This window comes from Rattus rattus, chromosome 2 (assembly GCF_011064425.1).
Source record: "Rattus rattus isolate New Zealand chromosome 2, Rrattus_CSIRO_v1, whole genome shotgun sequence".
Lineage (NCBI taxonomy): Eukaryota > Metazoa > Chordata > Mammalia > Rodentia > Muridae > Rattus > Rattus rattus.
The window spans coordinates 63,792,567-63,818,707 of NC_046155.1; positions in this window are offsets into that span (position 1 = coordinate 63,792,567).

Here is a 26,141-nt window from a genome sequence, read left to right on the forward strand (position 1 = left end):
GGACGTAATTGAGGGCTGCCTGCGAGACCAAGGATTGCTGGTGCAGACAATGCCAGCCAATCAGGAAATGCTATTTAGAAGAGATGCTTTCTTGGGATCAATGGGGCATGAGTGGAGGGTATTAAAGGAGTTTGCAGCAGTGCTCAGATGTGCTTGATGCAATGTTTCTCACCTGCTCCCAGAGTAGGGCTTGAACCCACGACCGTAAGATTAGAGTCTCATGCTTTACTGGCCAGAGAACCTGGCCCTAATGCTTAGGGTGATGGCAGCAGTGGCAGGTGCAACAACGTGTTTTCAAGTGTGGGAACATCTTTTGTTTACCTCTTTATGCCATCTGAACTCCCTGATAGTAGGATGATGCCACCCACATTCAGGCCAAGTCTTCACACTCAGCCGGCCCCACATGCCCATGGGAAACATCCTCTGAGGCATATCAAGAGAAAACTCTTGATGCCGCCCATTTAACATCCAATATTCACCATCTCTTTTGTCTTCCATATCTGTCACATAGGAGTAGCCTAACTCATTAGCTAATCATTCAGAAAGGATTTGTACCTTCAGATTTTTGTCCAGTCAATCAATAGATTGCAAAAATTTTGCATTTGCCTTACCATTCATGGCTGTCCTGATTCTATAAAGATCTAACTTATAGCTCTTTGTTTCTTAAACAACTGCTACTTCCTTTTTCTGTGCCAAACATGTTTTCAAGTCACACTCCGTTTACTCTGATATCAGGAATAACAAGCTGGTTGCTTCTGCTAGTGCACAGCAGATGCACTGCCTGGGTGAAGAAAGATGCTGTCATTGTGAGTCTAGTTCTATTGACTCATTTGCAGAGTGGTTCGAGGAGTGATTCAGCACACACAGTTCTGGCATCTAACTGGGCCTGTCCTGCAAGTTCTGGTTTTTAAATTTGGTTCTATGAACTGAGAGACTCCCATGGAGGTGTGTCTATTACCGATAGCCCGGGAAGGCACAGGGAGTGGGAGTGGAGACTGGGGAAGGTGGGAAGCAGAGAAGATCTATCGTGGTGAGAGCTGATCTGACAAAGTAGACTCTGAACAGGGAGAGGAGGTCAGTGGTACAGTTAGCAACGGGCATTTAACAAAATTTAGCCTGGACAGCCTTGAAAGTCCATCTGTGGTCTGGATTCCACTCGCCTGTGGTTGCCAGTCCACTGCAAAGTAGCGATTGCAGCAAAGAGGCGGGGTGGGGGAGCGATGCTCATTTCGTACTTGGGGTCTCCAAACAGATTGCCTGAGCTAGGGCTAGGACACTTGGAGAATACACAAGCATTTGAATAATGAACAGGTCAGAAGAGCTAAAGCAGTATGAAGAAAGCCTTAAGATGTTATAATCCTATAATACCCAGAACCGTATAATGCTACTGAAAGAAGAGGGAGATCCGTGGAGCAGAAAAAAAATAACCACACTCCGCAGCAGAAAAAAAATAACCACACTCCGCAGCGGCCTTGCTCCTCCACCAGGGGACCTCGAGAAGGTGCAGAAGTCAAGAAGGGGGTGGGGCTTGGAGGGTCCTCACATCATACCATTAAATCTAACCAGATACTTCATGAAGCTACTCCAGAAAGTGCAGAAGAGAGAAGGTAAAAATCAATGAAGGAATTCAAGCTCTTGCTGCTTGATGGGAGGAGTTCATTGGCTGTTGTGTGTTTGTTCAAAATATAAGCAGAATAGCAGCAACAGAGCAACAACAGCAGCAGCATCAACAACAACAACAGCAACAGCAACAACAGCAACAGCAACAACAACAACAGCAGCAGCAGCAGCAACAACAGGCATATTCCAGTCTAGATGAAGCTAAATGGATGTTTAAGAGCTTCCAAAGCTTTTAACTGACTGGAAAGCCTGGGCCTTCAGATACTAGAGCCAATTTAGATTTAAGGAAACATATTATTTTGGCATAAATGAAAGTGATTCAGAAGGATAAAAAAATTCCAGAGAAAATGATAAATTAAGAGTATTTTGGTTTTTTGAACAGAAAGGGAAACACATGGTTTATCAAGATTTTATTCGTAACTTAGTATTAAAGAACTCAAATTTGCTGATATTTAAGGAGAAGGTATGCAGCAAAGTAAGATACCAGTTTTATTAATTAGGAAGATTTCTAACTAGTAGTATGCATTTTCTGTAAGGAACAATGAAGCAAGCATGTGCCTGCTACTGACGGACTATTAATTGGCTCATATGCTTTTGATATTCATAATTTGATTAAAATATCTCTTGTTTGTATCTATCTTAAGAAATAGTCATATTGACAATCAAAGAATTCTATTTGCAAAGATATTCATAACAATATTATCCACAGTAATGGAACAAGAAATGAAAAAATCTATGTCCAACAATAGGGGAATAATTAAATTGTGTTGTATCCCATCTGAGATAATTACATAGCTATTAAAATGCTTCTCTAAAATTGTCAATGACTTGTAGAAAGTTTTAAAATGCAGTATTAAGTGAAAAAAAGTCAGGATATAAAATTGCACATGCAGTATAATCTCAATTATGTAAATATATGTGCATAGACTAGAAGAAAATGCAGATGGATTTCACAGTGCTTACCCCTGGGTTACGGCACTGTGGTCTTTAAAAGATGTCTCATCTTTATACTTTCACATGAGTGTGTATGACTTCCAGAACTCATAGCAGTGGGAAGGAAAACCAATGGGAATGCTTGAAGATGAAGAAATGAATGAGCTAGGGGCAAGTTGACTTATGAGCTGTTCTCAAATGCTGATATTATGATGTGGAACATGACTGCCAAAGGCCCAACCTCCACGAGCGTCTACACAATCAATCATTTCAATTCCTCTCTCTATTTGATGAAAGAGGAAGGCTTCGCAAGACCGTGAATCTTCAGTTCATGAAGCGATCTTATCATAGGAAGGCCCTGGGTGCCAGCACCTAGAAGCCTCAAGTCTTATCATTATGTTAGATGGATCCCTATGAAAAGAACAGGCTCTGGTAAAGCCAGAAGAAGCTAGCTAGCTGGAAGGTGGGAAAATGATACCCAGGGGCTTGTCCTTACTTCTGAACTCTTCCTTTGTAGCAGATGCCTCATGGACTGACTCAGATAGCCCTCTACACTGGTTTAGCATGGAGAAGAAGCCAAGAACGAGGGTACTGGGATCACTCATAGGCTTTGTGATTGGCACTGTATGTCTAGGAGGCAGGAAACCTCAGAGCCTGTTTGAACCAATGAGCAGGCCCGTGGGGCTGCATGGTCTCTCTATTGCTGCTAGTTTTATCTGTGAATATCCAGTAGCCACAGGTGAGTCACTTTCCTCAGTGATGACAGTGTGTATGTGTCTGTGTGTGTGTGTGTGTGTGTGTGTGTGTGTGTGTGTGTCTGTGTGTGTGTCTGTGTGTGTATCTGTGTGTGCGTGTGAGTGCGTGTGCACACACACATATGCACATGCCCATGTATCTTACCCTAGATCTGCACTATGGCCTTTAGCCACTATCCTTTCTTCCCTCTTTCTCTCTCTCTCTCTCCCTCCCTTCTCTCCTCTGTCCCCATCTTTCCCATCTGTACCACTTGTATTCCTTCCTTCTTCTCTCTTCTCTCCATCCTGTCCTCTTTACCTTCTTTCTTCCCTCCCTTACCACCTCCTTACTTTCTTTTCTTGACCAATGGTTTTTCTTCCCTCTTTCCTTCTTCCTTCCCTTAAACTGGGCCTGAGGCAGACCATGAGTTTTTAGATAAACAGGGTCTTGTGGGAGGCTGGAGTTAGACAGAGGTCATAAAAGGAACAAAGGTCACCTTTGCCCTAGGTTCATTGTGGGCAGCTGATGAGAGAGCTTTGTGGCTTCCCTCCTTTTTTTGGTAACATAATTTTCTGCTGTCTTGTCCCTGTATCCCAGTCCTGCATTGTCTAAGTTATCTGCATTTTGGAGGTGGGAGCTGAGACAAGATCTATTTCAGGCAAGGGCTGGCATAAGGAATTCCCATCCCTGAGTGAGTGGGGCAATACAGGCATGACATCAGGTTGGGCTTCTGAATGGGGAATCCTGAAACTCATCCTCCAGACACTTTAAGAGCATTGTGACTAGTTGGTAGGCTGGTGATATCACTGTCAAATGGAAATTGTGACTTCTGTTTTCCCATGAGCCCATGTTCTCATGCATGAGCTCTGAGTGCCCATGATTTGAGGATCTGTGCTGCCTGTTCACTCTCAGCCCTCACAAGCCAGAGACATTATCATACTTCCCCAGGCCTCAGAAGTAAAGCTGTCCTTTTAAAATATATGTGGTCATTTTCAAATAGACTGACAGTGTGCTCTTGGGAGGGACCACAGCACAGAGCCTGAGCAGGGAACACACTCCAAACCCAACACAGGGCTCCCTTCTAAGGACAACAGCAACTGCATTGTCATACCTTAAAATAAATATATAATATTTAGATGATATAAAAATGCTCTTTGATGAAATGCTTTTGAGAGATCCATCTACGAAAGTTAAAAACATCTTGTACTTTAGATTTTCAGTGACTCCTCATCTTTTCCTTAATCATTTTTGTGGTGTTTGGTTTTAAGAGCAAGGAACTTCAATTGAGAAAATGCCTCTATGAGATCAGACTGTTAGCCAGCCTGTAGCCTGTCATTAGTTTCTTCATTAGTGATTGATGGGGAAGGGCCCAGCCCATTGTGGGTGGTTCCATCCCTGGGCTGGTGGTTCTGGGTTCTGTAAGAAAGCAGGTTGATCAAGCCATGAGGAGCAAGGCAGTAAGCAGCACCCCTCCATGGCCTCTGCCTCCAGATTCCTGCCCTGTTTGAGTTCCTGTCCTGACTTCCTTTGGTAATGGACAGCAATGTAGAAATGTAAGCTAAATAAACTTTTTCCTCTCCAACTCACTTTGGGTTATAGTGTTTAATCCAACAGTAACCCTAAGATGATTGTCTTCTGAGGTTCTGAGAATGGCTTTACCCACACATCAGCTTCTCAACATCTATACATGGCTGCGTTTCCCTGAGAGAGAGAGAGAAAAAAAAAAAAAAAAAAACTTCCCCCATCACAGATCTTTCCCACCTGAGGAATTTTTATGAGACCTCAGGTATAAAAATCAAACATTTCCTGATTATCAATCATAACAAATTTTATTTTAAAACCATCTTTGCTTACACACACACTTTTACCATTTAATAAGGAGGAAAGCAAGCTTGTATATTAATGAGATGGTGTGCTTGTTTATCTTAACATAAAAATTCAATCCTGGCTGGATATCTGGTGCAGGAAGCAGAGCTTCTTCAGTGTTCTTCAGAGATGATCAATATTTTGATTTTATAATTGTCAGTACTGAGAGCCCTGCCTTGCATAACTATGCAGTACAAATGGTAGAAATATGTCTAGGGCCATTTCGGAAACTGCTGGAAATTCTGTCCTAATCCCAAGCCAGAATTCATTTAGTGATTTCTCATACATTCCAGTCAGTGGCTCAAACAGTATTTTTTAAAAATCTAACACAATGCAATCTAAAGATAAGCTAATTTGATACATACTGAGACATGAGGATAGAAAAATGCTGTTTTATTTTCAATAATTAAACAATCATATTTTGTTTTGTTTTGTTTTATTTTGTACTGGAAAGAAAAACTCCACAGCTGATAACATGGAATAGTCCTGAATCAGAGCCAGGGTGCTTCCGCCAGTTTTTCTCGGTGCTGTGTGCTGAGACAGCATGCACAGTGTGAAGAACACATGTTGTGTGGTCAGTAGAGCCAAGGCTGCTGTGAGGACGTGTGATGTAACATGGATGAGCATGACCTGGTTTGATTCTGAATTAATTTTTGGTCATTATACATTCAGAACATTTCACTATTGCCGCCAATCTTGGCAACACACATAGATGATCCCATGTGAGAAGCCAAAGTGCTAACTAACCCTAGATATGTTTGAAAGTGCCATATGGGAACATACTCTTTTGTTTAAATAGGGGATAGACAGGGGGTGGAGTCTCTTCAGATGCCATAGACTTTAGAACAAAAGGTCTAGAGCCTTGTGTGACTTATCTTCCTTTGAGTTGCCAGTCTGTGAGGCTCCACATAAATAGATGATAGATAGATAGATAGATAGATAGATAGATAGATAGATAGATAGATAGATAGATAAGACAGACTATTGCCATTGCTCTTGGTTTCTCTTCCAAGTATGACAGTAAGAACCTATTGTTCCAGATACCATATACTTGATCATTGATCATGAAGAAATCAAAGTGCCACTGACCTGCAAGCTTCATCCCTACTGGTTCACTCATGCTCCCAGGGAGGAAAAGTCATCATTAGTCTTACCCAGCAGTGAGCCTTACGAACTACAGCAACAATTGGCCTGGCAAGAGATGACCACTGGTACAAGAGTGGCATGAAAGGTATGAGAGTAATCAAATGCTTTGTTCATTAAATTTAAGGCCTGCTTCTCAAGATGGATCTCATGCCTGCTATTGTTCGCTAGGTCAAGAGCCCATGGTTGGGTAGGGCATAAAGTCTAGGGAAGAACCTACTACCTTTATTCTGTTAAATATTCATAGAATCAAACTTCCTCTGGTGCTTATCTTTTTAACAATAGATTAATGTAGCTCTCAGCTTTCCTCAGAGAAGCTTCTTTCTGAAGGAAATGGCGATAATGTGGAGATCCAGAACTGGTTCAAGTGCAGAGGATAAGAGACTAAGGAGTGTTCGGTTCTAACTAGGCCATCTATATCTAGCTTCTGCCCATTGAGGCTCAGGGATTATCTTGAAAGAGGAAGCAGAAAGATTGTAGAGCAGAATTAGAGGAGGATTGCTATGAAGCAGTGTTTTCCAGACATGACAGAGTAGTTGCACACAGGAACCCACAGTAGCTGTGACTATGCACAAGACCTGCACAAGATCAAGCCATCGTTATAGCATGGTTGGGGAAGAGGCTCATGAAGTCTTACCCCAAGCTGGAGAGCTAATAATCAGTCACTGCTGGGGAACAAATCTGTTTTCTTTATATGCCCCCTAAACCTACACATATACTGATGGCCCTAGGTAGATTCAGTTGGTTTCTAAAAGGAGTATATGAAGTTGGGAGAGAAATGTTATGGGGAAGAGCAGGGAGGGAGGGAATGGGATGTTTTGATTAAAACACATTATATCCATGTACGAAATTCTCAAACAATGAATAAAATTCTAAAAAGACTCCGGGCTGTAACTGCACTATCAATGCACACCTTCAGCAAAGGCAGTGGTTAATATGAAAGATCTCATAAGTCTCACTTTCCCGTGCAGCCAAGTGACTCCAGCTCATGGAAAACAATTGGCACAAGCCTCACTGATGTGCTAATGAGAATGGCAGAAGCCAGGCAGGTCTGGGTGCTTTCTATGTCTGGTGAGCCTGCCTCTTCCTTAGGCTGTGCAAGAGATGGAACTGGTTTTCATGTTGAGTTTAGCTTTTTACTCCTGCTGCTCCAGGGCCATTGATGTCTTCAGTCCCAATTGTAAGACATATGAAGAAAACACAGACACACACACACACACACACACACACACACACACACAATCACACAATCACACACACACAAACACACACACACCACAGAACTACAAGTGTAGCTTTCTTGGATTCTGCACATTACCCTGCATCCAGCTTTTTCTTACCCTCTGTTGTTGAGTTTTCTGTACTATGAGCTGTGATACAGAGGGAAGTGAGGCTAGCCCTGTTGTACCTTCCTGGAAGAAGAAACAGTGCCGCCAGCCCTCAGATTCCTTTTTAACAACGAAGAGAAAGATGTTCCTTGGGAAGCCACTTCCATTCGAGGCAGGCAGACCCTGCCACACAGGGAGCACCTTTGACACCTATAGCAGGTAAGCTCTGCTTCTGCTCCTGTATCCACTCTGCCCAGCATAACGAAGTTCACAGGTGAGCAGGTGAGCCCAGCCAGGAATCACATCTTCTGCCAGATTGTCCTCAGGGCTTTTCTCCACTTTCCCCAAGGGAAGTGCAAGCAAGAACTTAAGAATTTATATTCTAGGAAGCAAACAGGATTTCTGTGGGGACAATCTGACATTCTCCTTCCATTTCTTGACAAAAAAATCTTTTGAAAAGCAGCAATTCTGGAAGGTCTCCTGTGACTCTGATGAAATCCACAGTTGCAGATGAGGCATGTTCAAAGTTATCAGCAGGCTTCAGGCATAATCTGGGGCCAGATCAAGGCTACTCAAGGCACTGGCTTCACAAACTCCTCTTACAGCCAGGCACCCAAGCAGCTGGGTTTGCAAACGAACCCTTTCCTTTTGTGTAGAGAATACTAAGTTTTGTTTTGCGTGTAGTCGCAGACACTGTTGGAAATGAAACTTGCCAGATTCAAAGCTATGTACAGCCTTTGAAGCCGAGGACAGGAGCAGAAGGAGGAGGCCTGAAAACACAGGACGCTGTGATGGAGATGCTGATATTATGTGTACCAGGTTCTGGTGGCACGAAATGACACCAGCATGCTCATCTGTCCCGTGACTGCGGGAACCTGCTTAGAAATATCACACAGAGTGCCAGCGCTTCTGAGAAGCGCTACAGCAGTTGACAGGAGTGTTTCCCTAACCCTCTTGGCTCCAGGCCATATCCCCCAAACCACCCTGAGCGTCCTCCCAGGACCCCTGTTTTGGGGCTGCTCTGCCTTTCATGTGGCTTCCTTAGCTTATAAGGGATGAGTAGCCTTCCAGGGATTGTCAAGACAAGGTTTTTGCCTTGAGGCCAAGTTGAGTTGTTTTCCCCCACTGTGCACTTTTGCAGACACACAGAAGGAAATTGCTGCTTCATAGGAGTTACCAGCAACCTTCACAAAAAGCACCCTGCCCTGTGGCCACCCACTGTTTTCAGGGATGAGAAGAAGTGCTTCCTTTTGCTCACCTCAATCATAATTAAAAAGAAAAATGTCAAAAAAAAAAGCAAAAATAGAGCAGAGGGTTTTTTTTTTGGTTTGGTTTTTTTGTTTTTTGTTTTTTTTTTTTTTTGTTGTTGTTGTTTTAAAATTGCTTCTGCTGATCACATGGGTTCTCGAGGCTACAGGACAACAAACAGAACAGGATACATTTCACTCAGTGGCATCCCATTCATAAAAATGATTGTAAGTGCACGGACCACATGAAACTCAAGAAGGATGACCAAAATGTGGATGCTTCACTCCTTAAAAGGGGGAACAAAAATATCCATAGGAGTGGATAGAGAGGCAAACTTTAGAGCAGAGACTGAAGGAACAGCCTGCCCCACATGGACACAGATCTCTCCTGAGAGATACAGCCAGAACATGTCAAATACAGAGGCGAATGCTAGCAGCAAACCATTGACCTGAGGATGGGACCCCCTTTGGAGAAATTAGAGAAAGGACTGAAAGAGCTGAAGGGGTTTTCAACCCCATAAGAACAACAATGCCAACCAACCAGAGCTTCCAGGGACTAAACCATTACCCAAAGACTATACACGGACTGACTCATGGCTACAACTGCATATGTAGCAAAGGATGGCTTTGCTGGGCACCAATGGAAGGAGAAGCCCTTGGTGGACCCCCAGGGTAAGGGATTGTCAGGGGGGGGGTAAGGGGGTGGATGGGGAGGGGAACACCCTTATAGAAGGGGAGGAGGAGGGGGGAGGAGTTAGGGGGCTGATGGACAGGAAACCAGGAAAAGGAATAACATTTGAAATGCAAATAAGAAATGCCCAATTTAAAAAAATGGAAAAAAATGGAAAAAGTGATTGTAAGGCCCATGATATCATTTAAACTCGCAGTATGTGAAAAATCCAAGAGCCATGATGTATGTAGAAGACCCAAGTAAGTTCATTGTTTCTTGGTTTTTAATAATAAACACAGTGAAAGAAAAAAATCTCCTTTAAGATAGAACTCAGGTGGCTGGGGAAACACAGCAGCCTAACACCCATGTGTGAGGACCTGGGTCCCAACCCCCAATGCCTATGTAAACATCCGAGCATAGGACTCCAGCAGGTAGCTCCATAGCCAGGGACAGAGACAAGAGGATGCTCAGTGGCAAGACAGTCAACCTGAATTTGTGAGTTCACACGTAAGTAAGGAAAAAAATAAGATGGAGAGAAACAGAGAAAGACGCTTGATATGGACTTGGGTCTTCCAGAGTGCGTACACACTTGAACACACAGGTTCACACACAGGGATTAAATAATAACGTTAAATAATAAGATGCAATGATGGCTTCTTTCCGCTCTTCTAAAAGCTGAAGTTGTACACAGACAAGACTGTACACAGGCTTTGAAGCCTGGGATTAAGAAGCCGGGGCTGGAGGTGGCTCAGAAGGAACTCAGGATGACCTCCCACACCTCAGTTACGATTTCCAGGGTCAGAATGTTAGAAACCGCCCACTCTGCCAGTCAGCTCTTGAAAAATGGTAGGTTTTTGCTTGCTTGTTTTTAGAATTTACATCCTAACAGAACTAACAGGGAAATGAATCTTGAAGGAAATCTTTTTTTTTTTTTTTTTTTAAGTCTCACCCTAACCCTCTTTTGCTTTAAGATGTTGACTTAAATAACTAGGCACTTTCTTCTGTGTCCTCAGGGGACAAGATTCTCCCAGAGTGACTTTGGGAATATCACTACCAATGATAACCAATAAACTGTGTATGCTTGTACACAACTTTTATTTCCTGATTTTAGAGAGAACCAAAGACTTAATCATTTTTGATGTATTAGAGATGACAGTGGATACCATGCAGTCTTCTACGTAATTTGAATAACTCTCTGTCAAAGTGAGTAAATTGTTCTTTAACCTGGCCTCCTACAGGTGCATGTGAGTTCTTTTGATTTTTAAATAAAAGCCCATACTATTGTTCTTGAGGGAGACCCTTGGGTTTACTCCCTAAGTTCATGTTAAAGAATGGTTCTTGGGGAGCATCCCTGGGATAGGACTGGCAATACAGAGAAGACCAATTGTGTGGTTATAAGTTTTGTGCTCGATGGTGTCAACCTGACTGGTGAGGAGAGAGGAGACTGGTGACTTAGTTTAATCAACCATGCCTAATGATTGATTAATGATATAATTAGCCACTCCTAGTCACCCAAACATCAGTAGGAACTCTGGATACTGAGGCTCACTTTTCAGTGCGTGTCTCATTCTGACTCTGTTAGGAGAGTATGGAAGACCTCCTCACACCTCCTGTATGTTCACGCCTCACCCAACTGCACTTGATCTGCGACACTGCAGTGATTAGCATGGTGCTTTCCTGAATTCAAGATATTCTAGTGAATTATCCTGCCTTCCATGTTTGCTGTGACTGCCAGACAGTTTTAGAGCAATGAAAAAGAAAACCAGAGAGGGGAGTTGTAGCAGGAATGACGGGGTCACCTCTATGTAAATGCCAGGGGCCATGCAGTCACAAAAGTACCTCCTGAAGGAGGACCTAATAGAGGACTGCCTGAGAGACCAAGGATTGCTGAGACAATGCCAATCAATCAGGAACTGCTGTATAGAACAGATGCTTTCTTGGGACCAATGGGGCCTAGTTCGAAGGTATTAAAGGAGCTTACAGCAGTGCTCAGAGTCTGTGTCATTGACTCTGCACCACCTCACCTCCAACCTCCAAGGGCACAGGTAATGGAGTCACTACTGAGAGGCATTTTAAAGTTGCTTCGTTGCATGTTTGTGAATAGGATTTCAGGGGAGCTACTCATGTTTAGAAGATACAACCGATTTATAGTAAAGAGGATTCTGGTAAGTTTCCCTGTGTGTCACAGGAGATGGTCTCGCCGCCCCTACCTAAGACTTTGAAGAGCATTCATTTTACAGTGGAAGGATTCTGGAGTCAAATTTACTTTTCTTGGCTGTGTAACTAGGCTTAAGTGGGCCTTAAAGAAAGTAGAGAAAACACAAAGGTTTATTTGGACTTCCTAATAACTTGGGACTGATCTGTGGTTGGTTCTGGCATTTAAAAGGGGGAAAAACCTGAGTGAAGAAAAGAAAGAAAAGAGAGAGGAGAGATGTTGATTTGCATAATGTCATGAAGTTACTAATTAATTTAACATGTATCTAATGGCTTGGCTCTGTCTACTGCTTGAGATCAGATGGCTTTTGAAGGTAGATGAATCCCCACTGTGAATGGAGCTCAGAGGGGCTCTTGACCCTACCGTTCACATGCCAGGTGGAGCAGACCAAGTGCGTGCCTGAGAAACATAAAATAATCCACTCTATTTCTGGGTCAATGTGAAATTATGAATTCTCCATGTTTCTCTTATTTGCCAATTGCTTTGGAGAATTTTCCTAGCACAGAAAAGTTTTATCTATGAGGTAAGTCTCCAGAATGCCCAAACAGAAGCCCAAGAGTAGAGTCTGGCAAGATATCTCTCTCTTCTCTCCCATCTCCCCCCTTTCCCCTCCATTCAACCCTTTCTCTCTTCTCTCTTTGCTTCCCACTGTCTCCTCCAACAATCCCCTCCACTCCTCTGTATGATCCTCTCTCTTCTCCTCCCTTCATTCCTCAGTCCCTTCCTCCCTGCTTCCCCCTCTCTGCTTTCTGTCCCCCACTCTTGCTGCTCTTTTTAATAAGATCCCCAAGAAGCAAGGTTGTTTTCCTATCAAGAAAGCTTTGCCACAGGCTTATAGCTTCTTCCAGACTAGAAGAACACACATCCAGGGGCAGGTGACTCAAACTCCTTCTCCAAATTCAGTGCCCTGACCTGCTGGGGATTTGTGGGTACCTAGACACTTGATTATCAACACCTGGCTGTGACCTGGTTCACAATGGGTCCCACAGATGATGGCTGTCCTCCTCTGATCCTGACCTCCTCTCCCATGTTTCTATTCATACCATGCTCAGGCTTGGTGATGCTCAGAGTTCGGTCTTACCTACATGGTGCTCTGAGAGAACAAAGGAGGAGTGACACTGGTGTACCTCTTGTCATAGTGATAACAGCCAGAGCCAGAGGGTCTGGTCATGATGTGCTCCCCTGGTTTCTGATGTAACCTGAGTGTGTCTGTGTTTTCCTGGTGCCTGCAGAGATGAGGTAGATATAAGACCACATGGGCTCTCACCTGGGCTTCAGAAGCCTTGGCAGGCTGCAGGGTTGGAGGCCCAGAGCAGGCGGTCATTTCTCAACCAGAGTCCCTTCCTTGCCATTTTAGATGTCCTCCATTACAGAAGATAAACACCAAAGATTCTCACCAGAGCTTTCCAAACACCACAGGCACCCAGGTGTGTGAGCAAGATGCAGCAAAGCCATGGAAAGGCCCCCAGGAACTCTGTTCTGATGCTTACTACACAAACTGCTCAGCAAATTTTTGGGATGGAAGTTGGTAAGCACTGGAGACCCCAAAACCCCACATGACCTTTGAGAACTGGGGTATCCCCCATTCTGTCCTATTTTTGAAGTGTGTTGAAGTAGGGCGGGAGAGAGCCTTGCCCCTGTCTGCCTTGCTGAAAATCAGCAGCCTGGGGTGACTCCTCCCACCCACCACCCTTCCTAGGGAGGAAAGAAGTAGTTCCCTCTGCTCGCATAGCTTCATGTGTCCTAGCCAGGCATAGCAAAATAAACTCCTCCCCCCCCCCCCGGTACCAATCTTGAATTCCAGACTTCCCTGAGACCCATGCCAACCATTTCCACCACAGTGAAGGAGATACCCACATTCTACTGCCCCTTCCACATATCATATAACTGTCAGGAAAGGAGAGGAAAGTGGTGTTGGTGACTGGCTTTCATAAATAACTTTGTCTCCCAGAAGTCTTACTTGACTTCAACATCTTGGTGCTTTGTTCCTAAGGCAGGGGCAATTGCTATTTAAATAACTGACAGTGTCCCTCAAAGCCAAGAACCTGAGATGCAGTTCCCTCCCTGTGGTTCACCCTTGCTGTCTCAGGGTCATCAGATGTTCATAAGTCCTCAGAACCACTGACTGATCCAACCCCTGGAACACTGTAACACTCTATGCCACCTCCTTGGTAGCCTGGTCAGTCAGATAGAGGATCCCCCCTACTGTTCCTCTACTAAGCCTCTGTAGCAGAATCCAGATTAGCCCAGGGTAATGGTCTCTAATCCACCTGTCCATCAGAGCAGCAGTATTGCTTTCCCAGAAAGCCCTTGGAATGTTGCTGGGAAACAAGCTGTGGCTTCAGGATGATAAAGCTATTGTGAAGGGTGTGTGGTCAAGACACACTAGGAGGGCCCACCCATCAGGACTGAGCCTGGGTGTGTCTCTGTTCCTGGTCTGTGGTTTCCATGTTCCCACCAAACCTCTGCCTGGCTTCATGGAGGATCCTCCACTATAATGAAAATGGTTGGCATGGTCTCAGTGAAGTCTGTGATTGTGATCTTGTGGTTTCCATATTCTTATTAAACTTGTCTCCACACTTGCCCCTGTTCATCTGAAGCTCATGTCAGTGCATCAGAATGGAGATCAGTGATCAGAAATAGGACCAGAGACTGACTTCTCCTTGAAAGCTTTCCTGACTTGAAACAGGTTTACCAGGCATAATGAGGACATTCAATTCTCCAGACCCAAAGTCCTCAGTGCTAGGGACCATCCATGCCCCTTTGAAGTTCCAGACAACTTTATCTCTGAGTATCTATTCATCTCTTCATTTAAAGTCAGGAAATGTCTCCCAGATATCATTGCCATGAAACCTCCTTTTCCTTCTCCAGTCTGAAATCAAGTTCCCTCTCCTTCTTCTTGAATGTTCTTGGAACCCAGCAATTTAGCCAATGCCTGTGAGCAGAAGGTAGTTCTGCTTATCCTACTGCATCTCCAGAGCCTACAGAGGAGCCAAGAAGAAAGCAGGGCACGTGGGTAATGCTACTATAACTTCACCCTGACAGAGACAGTCAGAGATTATGGTATGGGGATATGGGAAACCCAGGCTGGAAGCCCTCAGGGATGGAGTTGGAGACCCCAGTAGATAAACCACTTAGGCCAGGAAAATTATCAGCCAGAGAGGAGTTGCCTAGAGCAGCGGTAGAAGAAGGAGAGAAAGGCTTGTCCAGAGTCAGCCACACCCACAGGGGCTGTGCTTCTTCTCCACCCATGCTCCTGAGAGTATTGGTTGTGTCAAGTGGACTCACTGCTAAGAGATATGGACCACACATAGCTAGCAAGCATGCTGCCTAGAGCCCAGTCATGGCAGGCCCATTCATTCCCTTACCTTAAACAGTTCTATGATGTAGCCAGTCTCAGCATGCATGTTCCTACAAGCCTGTTTCTGGCCTTAGAGCTCATCTCTGAAGAGGGACCTCCATGACGCACCTGTGGGATATACACAGCTCCCCCACCTTCTACAGCTCTGCTTCTAGATAACTGGGCATGGCCCTTGTTGCTGTGAAGCTCAGGACATTTGGGGGCTTATTCAACATGCCTTATGCCTCTGAGGTACTCACATTTCAATGCCCACAAGGCTCTCTTGATGTAGGAGAGGTAAATAACTGAGCCATTAGCCCCCTGCCAAGATGGTTTGTGTGGTTCTCCCAAACTGCTTCTCTCAGATACACCTCTGGGTCTAAAATTAGGAGTACAGAGTCTGACTGAGAACTTCTGACACTGTTAGCATTAATATTCAAAATTTATCCCCTTTCAGATTTATAGAGTGTCTCAACTGCACCATGATCACAAGCCCTGCAGCGTTTGGACGATGGCCAGGCAAGCTGAAGTCCTCCTGGGCACATTCCCCAGCAGTTTCACTATTTGCATAAGCATTGGCATTTGTCCACTGCTCTCCTGCTACTGTGGTTAACCATATAGGGAGCCAAGGCCCACATCTCTAGGGCTATGGCTTGATATGCAGAGAGAGCTTATATTGGATTCTTGAAAATCTGTTATAACTATCTTCAGGAGATGATGGGTGGGGTGAGTCTGGCAGCAGTGGCTGGAGTCCATTGCTCTGTAGCAGTAGGCCCTTCTGGGCATCTATCTTCTGTGATCACACTTAACCTTGAGCATGAACCTTAAACATTGAATGCTCACATTCTAGAACTCCTGAATATGGGAGCATGGCCATTGGTGACTTGTGAATATTTTCTTCCCTCCTCACAGATGGGACTGGCTGCCCCTTTGTAATTTATATCAGAAAATATGAGGACTTTTTTCCTCCTGCCCATGTGCTTTTATAAATGTGGACTCTGAGATTGACATGTGCCAAACAAGCATTGACCATGATGGGTACCCATCAGCATGTACTAACTCCAAACCCACAAAGGAGGGAGCTGCTAACCATCAAAAATGGCAGTGCCCCAGCAAAACATTCACCAAGGCAGCACCTATTTCAGCTGACATGTTATAGTATATCACTGAGGGGAGTCAGAGCAGGAACTCAAGCAAGAACTTTAGGCATAAACCATGGAGGAAGGCTGTTTGCTGGCTTGTCATGGGATCATGCTTATCTAGCTTTCTTATACAGTCAAAGGACCACTGTTTAGGGAATGACACTGCCCACAGTGGACTAAGCACACCTACATCAATTAACAATCGAGACAATGCCCCAAAGACATACTCATAGTCTAATCTGATCTAGTCCTTACTCAGTTGACTTTAGGCTGTGGTGCCAAGTTGGCTATCAAAGCTAACTAAGACAGAGGACATCTGTCATTACTCAGCAAGGAGTGTGGAGGCATCAACTCTCATGCTTGGCCTGATGATCCCCTTCTTCTGCTCCCTCTATGCTATTATACTAATTCTTATTATATAAGATACTATTGTAGGGGATGGTAGTTGGTGACTCACTGTACAAATGACTCAAGTTATTTCCAAGTATACATATATTTCTGCATTAATATATAATGTAACTAAATAATATAATGTAGTAAAATGTGCTATGCAAATATAAAAGTAGCACCCAGGTGACTTCTCTACTCATTTGCTAAAACTGGGTCACATGCATCTCAGATATCTCTTGGGTACAGTGGAAGCAGACAGAGTCGTTGATACTGATTCTTATCCTTCCTCTGGGGCTGTTCACACTGCTGTTTAATCCCAGCAGGAGTGTTAACAGGAAAAAGGATTGCAGAAGGGCTGTGGCAGACAGTCACAGGCTCAACATACATTCCTGACAGGGGCCATATCCCATCTATACACCAGTGACTCAAAGGACAAACTGGTGACTATCCACCTGAGGATCCCTAGGTACCCTTCCTGATAAACACAGAGGTCCTCTTGCGTAAGGCCTATGCTTGCTTTGCACAGTGTGGGCCTTCCTTACACTGTGTGCTTCTTGAGTATGGAACAGGTGGATGTTACCTAAGGGTTTGGCCCTGCTGGCTCTCCAGAAGTGGCTCACAGCAAAAATTTCTATAGTATCAAGTACGCTAAGGGTTGTTAATGATGGGATTTCCAGCCAAGAGGTAAACTGATTGATTCATAGACCTTGTCACTCAGGTAGCTTCAGGCACAGTATGATCTAGGGCAGTAGTTCTTAATCTGTGGCTTGCAACCCCTTTTGTCAAACTTCTATTTCAAAAAAAAATTCATGTTACAATTCATAACAGTAGCAAAATTACAGTTATAAAGTAGCAACAAAAATAATTTTATGGTTAAGAGGTCACCACAACATGGGGAACTATATTAAAGGGTCACAAACATTGGAAGGTTGAAAAATATTATTTGAGGACACAAATAATGTTGTTAGCCCTCTCTGCTCCTCTTTGTCTTTCTTTGCCTGGGCTGCCTCTGAGTTCTTGTGGTGGTAGAGACAGTGGTTGGCAGCCACTGTCTGTATCTTTACTTATTAAGTAGTGTTCTCTTCACCTTTCAGGAAGAACTCAGAAAGGGGCAGCTAGGATCCTACCAATGTCCCATGGACTACACTCTGACATGCATTCCACATGGATAGTACTTTGTCTCCTGTGAGTAACTATGCAGATGGATTGAAAGAGCTGGGGATAAAGTATGACCAGCAAGAAGGAATAAGGATCCATGCCTGTCTTCTAGAGCTTTCTTTCCTGTATGCAAATAGCTGACAAAAAGACAAATGACCACCATGCATGTGAGCCAGGGAAGCATGGTCAAGAAGAAATAAAGAAGAGAAAAAGGGAGAGAATTTTATGGGGACAGAAGTGTTGGGATGGGGAAGGAGGGTCATGGCTGAGCAGAGGAAGAGGAATGGAATCTCCACAGGGGAAGGGAAACTGCTAGAGCATCATCCTCAAGAAGCTTCTGGGTTCTAAATAGAGGATGGAGCGCCAATCCACACTGAACGATGGCCAGAGCTGTCCAGACCTTGGGAGACGAGGTCACCATGGAGCCCAAAGGAGAGCTATCTGTCCCTCTGCATTGCCACTTGAATTTACATATGAGAGAAAGAATGGCTTGTGAACAAATACATTTGGGAGAGATGGGCTCAGACAAAGTGAACTGGCGTCCTATAGGCCGGCTCTGTTGTGACCTTGGGTTATTCCTGCAGACAGCACAGAGCCAGGTCAGAGCCATTGCTGGTGTAAACCCACAGAAGCCCTCAGTGTACATTTGGGTGCTTCTCTGTGGTTGATCAAACCAGTATTTGAGGCAGTGAATGGAAACCTGAAAGGATTTCAGGTTGCAAATACTACCTTGGGATACACATGGATTGAGAAAAGGACATTCCCTCTTGGGATTACTCCCACCTGCCTTTGAACTCTGGACTTCATTTTGAAGAATTGACTGCAGAGAAATGAGAGACAGTGTATCCTGGCTTCTCACAGAGTTTCTATTTGCCAAGAAGATACTTCAAAGGCCTTTTCATGATGGTACCCTTAAACACAGGAGAGAAGGGGCCTGTTTGACAAGTTCACTTGCCCCCGTGGCTCATAAAAATGGGGACAGAAGCCAGGGAATATACCCTTGGCCAAGGGCTGTCCTCCACCTCTGTGCTGGTCACACAGAGTGGCTGCCTCATCCCTACAGGCCCCGAGTTCGTGAGCATCAGAGCCACTCCTGAGCAGGATGACTGCTAGGTATAATTCAGTGCCTCCCACTCACTCACTTCCTATGCAAATCAATGGCATAATATACAGGGCAAGGAAGCCAAGGGGACAGCATGGCTCCAGCATAACCTCAAAACATTGCTGCATGCCAGAAATAGATTTTAAAAAACAGGAATAAAAGAAACAGAGTTTTAATGGTTTTAAAATACGTTTTAGGAGAATTTCTTTAACTCTGAGGGTAGGAAAAGATTGCTTAAATTAAAAAAAAATTCACAGAAGAGACAGTAAGTGCAGTTGTATTGAGTTTTTATGTTTCCAACAATAGACAATACAATAAATAAGACGAAACAGAAGGTGCAGCTGGGGGGATTGCAGTACAATCAATGCCAGAGGTGGGTGACGGTCACGCAATCAATGGGAAAGTGAACAGCAACAGATGAAGAGTCACACACAGCCACGCACCATGCTCTGTGTTTCCTTCTGAGCCCTCACCAGAAATGATAGCATTCATACTGACAAGAAAAGGAGATTTTTGCACGGGCTTCCAAACTTCGGACATCGCACCACAGCCTTATGGTCTATCGTGTGTCAGAGCTAGTCTAGGATGCATGTGGACCCTGGGTGTGGTGTGTCAGAATCAGATGTGACAAGGAACAGGGTCGGCCACATTTAAGACCACCTTAGTATAAGCTAGTGAAGGCGAAGAGGCTCTTAAGCTTTTCTAGGCAAATGCCCTTTAGAAGGAAACCTCGTGTGTGTGGAGATATGGATCCAAATGTGTTGTTGTGTCATTCATGAGGCTGGGAAATGGGGTCACTGGATTCCTATGAGGAGGAAACGGGTGGATAAATCATGCAGTGCTTACAGGACTCGTGGGTATGTGGCAGAAACTCAACATGGGGGAGTCTGCACAAAACAGCAAGTCCCAGAACACAGACGAATATGTATATGGAATGTCAAAAGATATGAGCTATGTGTGGCCGTTCAGGCAAATCACAGCCCTCCATAACATGTGGAGTGACCCTCTGCTGCTAGGACAATCCTTGAAGGGAAATCCTTGATGACAGCTGCTGTGGCCCCGCAGAATCAGCTGCTGGGCTCTTGCATATCAGCTCCTCCTTGTTCAGGAGGTCCAAGTCCCCTCATGAGGAACACAGCATAGAACCCTGAGCCAGCATGCATCCAAGCTATGCACGACACAAAAGGGCATGCCCAGGAGGGGTTGGAGAGCTAGGAAGACCCCACACCTTCTCTGCAGCCCAGCATCAGAGGATGATTTCACTGAGAGGGAGTGGCATGAAAGCCAGCAATAGGAGCCATGAAATGACCAAAGTGCATTACATACTTATATGAAATGGTCAAAGAAGTAAAAAGTGGGGAAAAATGGGAAAATTAACTGGTGAATTTTAGCTTTATTCTATGCTTTCAAGGTCCTGTTGTTTTCCTAAAGTATCCATCAAGATGTGTTAGGGCTTGGAGAACAATGAAGAGAGTTGCCAAGGATAACGGCAATATCTTCTAAGGAGAAAAGAAGATTGGAAAGCGATGCAGCAGAGTGGGGTTTTTGTTCAAGCTGCCAAATGGGTCCCTGTGCTTTCCATTTGATGTTGTTTTGTACCTCTGTGTTTTAAAAATATTGTGTAGCAACAAGATAAACCGTTAAACATAAGCGCCACCGTAGCAATAGAAAGCTCCCCCTGAAGCTTCATCCTGAAAGGAGCCTCCCATTTTGCCTGTCGCCACCTCTTTCAGAAGTCCCTTGGCAGAAGCACAGGGGCCCTTGAGCACAGCCTCCTTCTGTGGGAAGGATATAGCCAGGCCACTGGAATGAGTTCCACCCACCCTTGGGACTCCATGTTTCTCTGGAGATTGTAAAGGGCAGGGGTCTGGAGCCAGGTATAATCAGTGTTGCCACCTGCCTATGTCCCTACTCAGTGACTGTCACTGTTGTTCAGTGACAGAATCTTTATGACTGCTGTCCTAACTGTCTGCCTCCCTCAGAGCTCGGTGTATTAGAGATGCAAAGAGGCACTTAACCACTTGAATTCTCCCCAGCTCTCCACACCCCTCAGCATATAGAACACCTGGTAATACGGGACGAGTTCCTCAGCCTGGATTACTGGAGCTCTTGCCTCTGCCCCTACTCCTGCACCTCTCTCTGCTAGACCTTCGAAACCAGCTCTCTCTGCCATAGCCCATCCTATGTCTTACATGCAGAGGCTATCACTGACTGTTCACACTCAGCAAGTATAAATGTGGAGCATGTACTCCCAGGAAAGGAGTGAGGCTGTTCAGTTGTTAGTGAGGCCACATGACTTGCTATCCTCAGAGAGACTGTGTGGCTTCCTTCTTCAGTGGGATCATGTGACTGGCTTCCTCTTTCCAATAGGACCATATGATCCTTTGGATGTTAGTCCATAACTCCTGGCTTCCTCTTTGCATGCACAAAGCTCTTACAGTCCAGTTCAGCTTCCCAGCAACATCTTGACATCTTTTAGTAGATTTGGTCACTTCTCTTTGAGTGTTCAGTAGCTACACAAAGCCTACACAAACTTACAGACATGAGGCCCACTGGTCAGCACATATCTTCTTTCTGGGCATGTCAGAGCCAGGGTACCTCTGTGGTGGCAGCCATGAGACACCCCCTGAGGAGCCTCCATCTCTGAGGAGCCATGGCCTAGGGCAAGGTGGGGAGATGTGCCCAGATGAAGCCATTGAATCACATTCCAGAAAGGGATCTGGTATGGGCCTGTCATCCATCCCACAGATCTAGATCTATGCCTAGAGTTGGATTAATCAGATTTTCCCTTAGAAGGTTGCTGTGCCCTTGAAAAGGGAAGAAGACTTTCTCTCTGAGCTGTCCTGCCACAGACAAGGTGCTTTTTTTGTGCAGTCAAGCACATTCTTTGTCTGCAGACTTGACAGTGAGAGAAGTTGGTGATCATATCCTGGAGGACCTTGGAAGAGAAATCACTCACTGCCTTAGAGCAGTTGTCACCCTATGAGGTCAGGGTTCAGATGGCTCTGTGATTGGGGCTTTGCAGATGAAGACAAATGAGCACAAAAGAAATTGTTATTGAACATCAGTGTCAGGGACAGACTCCTGAGGCTCCTGTTTCCTCACACCTAATCTCTCTCCTGCCCCTTGTGGTAGCTACTGGCTCCATCTGTGCTGTGATATCTGTTCAGGGTAGAAGTAGGTGTCCCATGAATTACAAATAAGGAGAGGAACAGAGTACACATTGACAACAACATAAGCTTTTGTTTGTTGAGAAAAATAAATGTTTAAGTTACTCTCGTTGTGTATGTGCATGATGAGTGTACATGTGTGTGAGTTTATGACTATAGGCACACATGTGCTACAGTGTACATGTATTGGTTAGAGGACATGTGTATTGTTTCTATCCTCCCACCTTTATGCTGGCTAAAGGGATTAAATTCAGATCATCAGGCTTGCTCTGCAAGCACCTATACCTGTTGAAACATCCACTGCTGATAGATAGGTAGGTAGGTAGGTAGGTAGGTAGATAGATAGATAGATAGATAGATAGATAGATAGATAGATAGATGATAGGTAGGTAGATAGATAGATGATAGGTAGGTAGGTAGATAGATAGATAGATAGAGGTAGGTAGATAGGTAGATAGATAGATAGATAGATAGATAGATAGATAGATGATAGGTAGGTAGGTAGGTAGATAGATAGATAGATAGATAGATAGATAGATAGATATCAACCTTGATCTGTCATAGTTTTCAGATAGATAGATGTATAGCTACCAGGAGGAAATCAGAGTTTAAGAGGCAAAGGCAGTCACCTTGTCCCATGCTCACTTGGTATATGGAAATATGTCCATAGCCATTGAATCACATCCCAGAAAAGGATCTGGTATAGACCTGTCATCCATCCACCTTTTCTGGTTAGGGCTTGACCTAACATCTCCCGAGGGCCACCTCTCTGCACTTGTATTTTGGCTGAGCTCAGTGAACTGTTAGCTATAAGAAAGGTATGGGGGTGGGGCTGTATGCTTCCATTCATTGTCTCTCCTTTCCCTCACCTTCTTTCTGAGTCCACCTTTTCTGGGCTGCCTAAATGGCCCAACTGGTCACTCACTGTATGAGCCATAGGCTTGAAGACAGAGACTTGGACAGAGTGGTTCTGAGTGACTCAAAGAACACAAAGGTAACTAAATTCTCACATTGAAGGCAGTGACCCCAGGGACTCTCCAGTGTGACCCTAGAGTGCAGTTTTCTACAGAACAAAGGCAGCTTACAGTTATACTTAAGCCTCAAGACCCTACTCACCTGTATTTGAGAGGTCATGTAAATGTTGTTTGTGCTACTTCACTACTGTCATGTCAGACTTAACAAAGTAGAGCAAACATTAAAGAAAATCAAAGGTCCAGGCATGGTGTGGCTCATAGAAGACCCTGGCTAGCACCAACTCATCTGAGTTCAAACCATGATTTCCCATAGTGGTCTCACTGGAGCCAGCAGTCCAAATGGCATTTCCAGCCTGGTGAATTTGGCGATAATTTGTGTAACAATGAGTGCATGTGTGTGCTTGCACATATATTGCAAGCTTCAGGCTTGGCGAACTGTGAATGGCTTAGCCACATGCATGTAAACATCACTAACTTAACAATCCATGGTAGAAGAACTGTTCTCCCTGACATTGGGGTTCCAAAATGCTACCTAACAGCTCCAAGAGTTCAGGAACATTTTTATCCTTGGAAGATTACTGTGGATTGGCCCAGTAGCAAGAGTCCAGAGGAAGCACCAATAGTAGTAAGAGATATTGGGAGGAGATAAACAAGAAACACCCCCAAGCAGCAGCAGCAGCAGCAGCAGCAGCAGCAGCAGCAGCAGCAGCAGCAGCAGCAGCAGCAGCAGCAGCAGCAGCAGCAGCAGCAAGACTGGTTCCTTCATCATGCTGGATACTCAAATCTCTGAAGATATCGAGGTGGTTAGGACCTGTCTCTGCTCAGATGTCCTTGCCACACTCCTGATAGACTTCATTTAATGGCCCCATGGTTTTATTACCTGTGCTCTCAATGGGTCTCAAAGTGCATATTTCAGTTTTAATGAAATTTATTCAGATCTATTTTCCACTAGGATTTAAATCACTTACATGTTGCCTGTACCCAGAGAGTACGAGGGCCACACATGAAAGCAAGGTAAATGTCTCCCTCCAGAGAGCTGCTGTTTCCTTTGTGTTCCTGGTGCTTTGGGCTCTGCCATTGGGCCTGGCTTACAGTTCTTGGCTATCTCTCTACTCCCGACCTCTTGGCTCAGGTGGCCTTAAGACCCCCAGGCTCCATTCCTGACTCAGTCCATGGGTCTCATATGAAGTTGGGTAAACACGATTTTCATGTACAGCCTCAAGCTTTCTCTCCTTCAGAGACTGACCAGCTCTCTGCTTTGGGGAGGGTCTTCTCATCTTGTTCTGCTCCATGCCCTCTAATCTGGGTGTCTATTTGACTTACAAGGTACCTTAGAAATCTCTGGAGACTACAGTAAAGGGACTTTATAGCTCCTGTTCTCACCCTGGTCTGCAGTTAGCTTATGGTCAGGACTGGCAGAGTAAGGGAAGATGAACAGGCTGGAGACGGTCTTCAGTGGAATCCGTCTCCTCCTCTGGGGCTTGGTCCCCTGTAGTGAGCACTATATTTCTCTGCTTCTGACCCAATACAGTGAAAAGGTGTGAGTCAGAGATCCAAACTCAGGTTTTTAGTTCAGACCCATGGGAGAGAAAATGGCTTCTGTAAATGCCTGTGAGAGAAATCATAGGGGCTTCACTCTCCATGCTGGCTGAGAAGATACCCTAAGAACCTGCCTCTGCCCTATCGGTGACCTTGCATGACTTCCCACAGTAGGCAACACTTGGTGGGTAGGGGTGGTCCCAGCTTCAAGGCCTGTTAGACACAGGGATGTAATTGGCTAGTTACCCTGAGAACACTTTCTGAACAGTTTACCGCCTTTAAAGTGGAAAAAGGAAAAACATTGCGAGCTACAATTTTCTCTACTTACCTACAGAGACTCCCAATTTTAACACACTCAACTCTAACCAGTTTATAGGACATGTCTCACCAGGAGAGCATTCCAGTGTGACTGTTTTGTGTGATTTAGCCAAGGCTGTTGTCTCTGAAGTTCACACATGGGAAGCTTCATCTCCTATGGGACAGTCTGGAGAGGTGGAATTTGGTAAGAGGCCAATGCTTTATTTTGATCTCTGATGCTGTGATAAAAAACACTCTGACCAAAAACAATTTAGGACAAGAAAGGGTTTACTTAACCTATAGGTTACAGTCCATCACTGAGAGGAGTCAGGGCAGGAATCGATGCAGAAACTTAAGGCAGAAACTGTGGATGAATGCCTGCTTGTTGGCTTGCTCAAAGACTTATATAGAGAGAGCACACTGATACAGACCAGGACCACCTGCTCAGAGAATAGTGCTGTCCACAATAGGTTAGGCTCTCTTACACCAGTTAGCAATCACAACCCCTCTAGACATGTTCACAAGCCCATCCAAACTGACAGTTATAGCTGACCAGAGTGGTTCACAAGGGCTCTGCTCTAGGGAAAGGATTAAGACCATTATCTAACCAGTGGGTTCATTACCACAAGAGTGATAGCATTTGAATGTCCATCCTCCATTCTCTCTTCTTTCACTCTGGGAAGGAACAAAAGAAAAGTCCCTGCCAGATGCCGGTACCTTGATGATGAATCTTCCAGACTCCAGACTATGAGGAATGAGTTCTTTCTCTCTAACCTACCTGTCAGTGGTGTACCAGCAGAAGGCAGGTGTAGACAGATGGTAAACCACAACCAATTGGAGTTTCAGTTTGGCACAGCCTAGAGTTATGTGAGAAGCGTCTCTCCACTGGCCAGATTAGATTGGCTTGTGAACATGTCTAGAGGGGTTGTTGTGATTGCTAACTGGTATAAGAGAGCCTAGCCCACTGTGGACAGCACTGTTCCCTGAGCAGGTGGTCCTGGACTGTATCAGTAAGCTCTCTTTATATAAGTCTTTGAAGGCAGAGGTTAAACTATCACCTAGCACTCACTTGGCTGGGGAGAAGCCATCCTTACAGGTGAGCCCTGGACAACACTTTGCCTTGTTGAGGTGTGGTATGACCTAGGGCCAGGTACCTGAAGAAACAGTTTATTCTAGGTGTGCTGAAGAACACTCTCCATGCTTTTCCAACACCGTTCATTGTACACAAACAAAGAAAAAGTCATCTACCTGCCCCAGAAGCTCATATCCTAC